Source organism: Arachis ipaensis, chromosome B08 (assembly GCF_000816755.2).
Source record: "Arachis ipaensis cultivar K30076 chromosome B08, Araip1.1, whole genome shotgun sequence".
Lineage (NCBI taxonomy): Eukaryota > Viridiplantae > Streptophyta > Magnoliopsida > Fabales > Fabaceae > Arachis > Arachis ipaensis.
In genome coordinates, this window is record NC_029792.2 from 71,942,577 (window position 1) to 71,948,396 (window position 5,820).

The window sequence follows — 5,820 nt, forward strand, 5'->3', positions numbered from 1 at the left end:
GATGCAGCTTGCATTCCATGCAGACTCTGAGAGATCATATTGACTTCCTGAGTCAATATTTTATTCTGAGTCAATATGGCATTCAGAGTATCAACTTCAAGAACTCCCTTCTTCATAGGCGTCCCATTACTCACAAGATTCCTTTCAGAAGTGTACATGAACTGGTTATTAGCAACCATGTCAATGAGTTCTTGAGCTTCTGCAGCCATTTTCTTTAGGTGAATGGATCCACCTGTAGAAGTGTCCAGTGACATCTTTGATAGCTCAGATAAACCATCATAGAATATATCCAGGATGGTCCATTCTGAAAGCATGTCAGAAAGACACTTTTTGGTCAACTGTTTGTATCTTTCCCAAGCTTGATAGAGGAATTCACCTTCTTTCTGTCTGAAGGTTTGAACATCAGCTCTAAGCTTGCTCAGCTTTTGAGGAGGAAAGTACTTGGCTAAGAAAGCCGTGACCAGCTTATCCCAAGAGTTCAGGCTGTCTTTGGGTTGAGAATCCAACCATAATCTAGCTCTGTCTCTTACAGCAAAAGGGAAAAGCATGAGCCTGTAGACTTCAGGATCTACTCCATTAGTCTTAACAGTATCACATATCTGCAAGAATTCAGTTACACCCCCTCCTCTCAATGAATAATATGCTCACGCACCCTGTCACGGCACGGCTATTCATCTGTCGGTTCTCGATCATGTTGGAATAGGATTCACCCTCCTTTTGCGTCTGTCACTAACGCCCAGCACTCACGAGTTTGAAGCTCGTCACAGTCCTGAAATCACAGAAAAATACACAATCTCATAGTAAAGTCCAGAAATGTGAATTTAACATAAAAACTAATGAAAACATCCCTAAAAGTAACTAGATCCTACTAAAAACATACTAAAAACAATGTCAAAAAGCGTATAAATTATCCGCTCATCAGCGAGCCTTTGTGACTATCTTGGAAGAACGCTGGGGTCAACCTCCCCATCTTGACACAAAGAAATTTCTAACCAATCCTTCTCTTCTTCAAACGGAACTGGGTATCTTGTGTTTCTTTTATTATCTTGTTTATGTTGCTTGTAGCTGTCTTTTTCGACTTATCTGACTTGTAGCTGAATTTTCTGTTTTGCTTGCAGAGGCAATGAAGAATAATGAAGCTATGAAAGCTTTTAAGAGGGCACAGAGGGCGACTGCTGCCAGAAATGTTGCTGCCAGGGCAGCTGGGGAGGGATCCTCCCAGGTGCGCGAGAAGCCATCAGTGCAGAGTTCCACCGGGGTGAAGAAAGTGATCCCTACACCCCGAGTTCGTTTGGTAGATCCTCACGTCGCCTCTGCTGCTCCTTCTGTTGCTCCTCCCAATAAAAAACAAAAGACTGCTGAGCCCTTTCGACCTCGATGCTCCTGATTTTAATGCTATTGAATTCGTGGATCAACAAATCGGTCCCTACGGCGCTCTCTCCATGGACGATGTGTCCATCCTTCATCACTTGGAATTCATGGCCTGAAATCATGTGAAGATGGCGTATATGTCGGCTGCCATATATCGGATTGCTCAGAATCTCCCTCTCCACGCCACTAAAGCGTTTATGGAGTAGGCGAAACAAGAGTTTGATCGGATGAAGGAGTTAAAGGAGGAGCTTGAGACGAAGGTGGCCAAGCTGGAGAAGGACTTGAAGAATGAGGAGGCGAGTTCTCAGTCATTGGCAGCTTCGTTGAGGTTGGCTGAGGACGCAGTCTTGATGCACAAGGATAGTTACGTTACCTCTTATCGAGAGGTGATGTGCCTGAGGGAGGAGCTCGACCATGCCCGGGAAGATTATTCTGAGCTTCAAGGTCATCTCGTTGGCAGCGTGACTGCTGCTTACGAGAACTTGAAGGAGCAAGTTCGGGTCATTGCTCCCGAGGCCGATCTCACCCTTTTTAGCCTGGATAATATTGTTAGAGATGGCAAGATTGTCCCTGATGATGAGGGTGATGATGATGAGGTTGTTCCTCCCCCTGTGTCCTCTGCTAAAGTGCCGACTTCTTCTGTTCCTCCGATTGCACCTGATTCAGATTGCCAGATTCTGAACCGAGAGGATGGAACTATAGACACCGTACCGATTCAAACTCGTCCTCCTTCTCCTTGTCCTGATGCTGCCAAGAAGGCTCCTGATGCTTGCTGATCTCTTTCCTGGGAATTTGTGTAGTTGGCCCGGCTTGTGGGCTTTTTAAAACTTTCTTATTTATTTATTGACGATTTCCTAGTTGATTTTCTAGCAACTTTTATTTTGACAAACAAAAAAGGTAGCTCGCCATCCTTAGATTTTGCTGGCCTTCGAGGCTTTTGCAACTTTGTAGATTTTGCATAATGCCTTTTGATTTGCCATTTTTCTGTTTTCTGCTGATGTGTGATATCTTGTGGCTCGACCTCCTTGGGTTATTTCATTGTTTGCAGCTTGAATCCTTTGAGGTTACGATTTGTGAGGTCCAACTTGTTTCTCGACTTTTCGTATTTGTGACTAGTTCCTTTGCGTTGGTCCCTTTTTAAGTTATTATTGTAATCCTCTCTTTCAGAGATTACTTTTTTATAACTTGTCTGTAGGAGATTGACTTCGTCAGGTCGATCTCTTTTTAGTTATTTTTGTAATCCTCTTTCTTGGACCTTTGTCAGGTCTCTTTCAGGGATTACTTTCATAACTTATCAGTAGTAGGAGTCCGACTTGGTTATGTCGGTCTCCCTTAAGTTATTTTTTGTAGTCCTCTTTCTTGGATCTTTGTCAGATCTCTTTCAAGGACTACTTTGATAACTTTTTGGTAGTAGGAGTCTGTCTTGGTTATGTCGGTCTCCCATAAGTTATTTTTTGTAGTCCTCTTTCTTGGATCTTTGTCAGATCTCTTTCAGGGACTACTTTGATAACTTTTTTGGTAGTAGGAGTCCGACTTGGTTATGTCGGGCTCCCTTAAGTTATTTTTTGTAGTCCTCTTTCTTGGATCTTTGGCAGATCTCTTTCAGGGACTACTTTAATAACTTATTTGTTTTGGGCTGACTTTGTTATGTCGGGCCCTTCTAAGTTAAAGTAATCCTCTTTAATAGGGTTGGCCAGACCTCTTTCCAGGGTTTACTTATAACTTGGTTTGACTTGGTTCGACTTCTTAATGTTCGACCAGTCTTTAAGTTATTATTTTAGCGATCTGTAAGACCTCGTCAGGTTCTTTTTTAGATCACTTTCGATAACTTCTTACATTATTCTGTGTTCATCTTTGCTGATTTGTAGAAAGTGGTTGTCATCTCTAGAGCGTCCTTTGGGTGAATCGCATTTTCACCTTTATCGGACGGTTGTCTTTATCGTGATCGTGCAGTGAAATTCTTTTTCACTTTCTGCCGATCTGTTGCTTTATAATCGGACGATGAATGCTTCAGATTAATGCATCTTGAAATCTTTGTAGAATATCTAAAATATATTTTATTTAAAGGAAAAGTGCAAATAGATACATATGGGATTGTTTGAGTCTCAACTTGGTGCCTCATTAAAAAACCTTTTCAGGAAAAAGAGTGCATCCAATGATGAGATCTTTTTATCGTTTCTTAACTGTAGTACCTTCTTAGGTTGCAAGCGTGCCACGACCTGGGAAGCTCTCGTCCATCGAGTTCAGACAGTCTGTAGTAGCCCTTTTCAAGTACTTCTACAACTCGGTAGGGTCCTTTCCAGTTTGCTGCCAGCTTTCTTTCTCCTGGTCGAGTTTTTCCGATATCATTTCGGATTAGGATGAGATCATTCTCTGCAAAACTTCTCGGCACTATCTTTTGATTATATCTGGAAGCCATTCAGCGCTTTAGAGCTTCTTCCCTGATCCGAGCTCTTTCCTAGAGTTCGGGTAACAAGTCAAGCTCTTCTCTCTGAAGTTGGGAGTTTGCTCCCTCATTGTAGTGAACTACTCTGGGCGACCCTTCCTCGATCTCTACTAGAATCATTGCCTCTATTCCGTATGCTAATCGGAAGGGGGATTCCTTTGTGGTGGAATGTGGCGTTGTTTGATATGCCCATAGGACCTGTGGAAGCTCTTCTGCCCAGGCTCCCTTTGCATCTTGTAATCTCTGTTTTAATCCGGCCAGTATAACTTTGTTAGCAGCTTCGGCCTGTCCGTTGGCTTGTGGATGTTCAACGGAGGTGTACTGGTGCTTTATATTCAAGTCGGCTACTAGTTTTCTGAAGCCTGCATCTGTGAATTGAGTGCCATTGTCTGTGGTTATTGAATATGGAACCCCAAACCTCGTGACAATATTTCTATATAAGAATTTCCGGCTTCTTTGAGCGGTGGCATTGGCTAGGGGCTCTGCCTTGATCCACTTTATAAAGTAATCTACCCCTACTATGAGGAATTTAACTTGTCCTGATCCCCGTGGGAAGGGGCCGAGAAGATCGAGTCCCCATTTTGCAAACGCCCAAGGTGAGGTCACGCTGATGAGCTCTTCTGGCGAGGCGATGTGAAAGTTGGCATGTTTCTGACATGGTGGGCATGTCTTTACAAATTCTGTGGCTTCTTTCTGTAGAGTTGGCCAATAAAATCCCGCCTGAAGCACTTTTTTGGCGAGAGCTTGTGCTCCGAGATGATTGCCACAGATACCGCCGTGTATTTCTTCTAGCACTTCTCTTGTGTTGGAGGTTGGCACGCATTTTAGTAAAGGTGTTGAGATTCCTCTTTTGTATAGGATGTTGTTTATAATGGTGTAGTACTACGCCTTCCTTTTTAACCTTTTTGCCTCCTTTTCTTCTATGGGGAGCGTTCCTGTTTTGAGGTAGTTGGTTATAGGGGTCATCCATCCTTGGTCCTGACTTATTATAGTCAGGACTTTTTCCTCTTCCGAGATTGACGGGTTCTGCAACATTTCCTGGATGAGGCTTCTGTTGTTACCCCCTGGTTTGGTGCTGGCTAGTTTTGAGAGTGCATTAGCTCGGGCATTTTGTTCGCGGGGTATGTGGCAGATCTTATATTCCCCGATTTGTCCGAGCTGTTCCTTGGTTTTATCCATATACTTTTTCATGGTGGGATCTTTGGCTTGGTAGCTCCCTGTTATTTGTGATGTAACCACTTGTGAATCGCTGTAAATATTGAGTTTTTGAGCTCCGACCTCTTTAGCCAGCTTCAAGCTAGCTAATAATGCTTCATATTTCGCCTGGTTGTTTGAGACCGGGAACCCGAACTTGAGGGAGAGGTTCCTTGGTTGCTTTCTATTATCACTCCTGCACCACTTTCAGTCTTATTTGAAGAACCATCCACATAAAGCTTCCATTCTGTGGGGGTTTCTAGGGCATCTGTGAATTCTGCGATAAAGTCGGCCAGATATTGTGATTTGATTACCGTCTGAGCTTCATATTGGAGATCAAACTCTGACAACTCGACTGCCCATTGTAAGATTCTGCCTGCTAGATCTGCTTTCTGCAATATTCTTTTTATGGGTTGGTTAGTTCGAACCTTAATGGTGTGAGCCTGGAAGTACGGGCGGAGTCGTCGAGATGTTAGGATAAGAGTATAGGCAAATTTTTCTATTTTCTGGTAGTTCAGCTCGGATCCCTGTAGTGCCTTGCTAATGAAGTAGACAGATTGTTGTCCATTTTCGTCTTCTCTGACTAGTGCTGATGCTACTGCCTTGCTTCCCACTACGAGGTATAATATGAGTGGTTCTCCAACTCGCGGTCGGGATAGGATAGGTGGCTGTCCTAAGAACTTCTTGAGGTCTTGGAAGGCTTGCTCGCACTCTATTGTCCATTTGATTTGTTTTCCCTTTCTTAAAGTAGCATAGAAGGGAAGAGATCTTATCGCGGCTCCTGCTAAGAATCGGGATAGGGCGGCCAG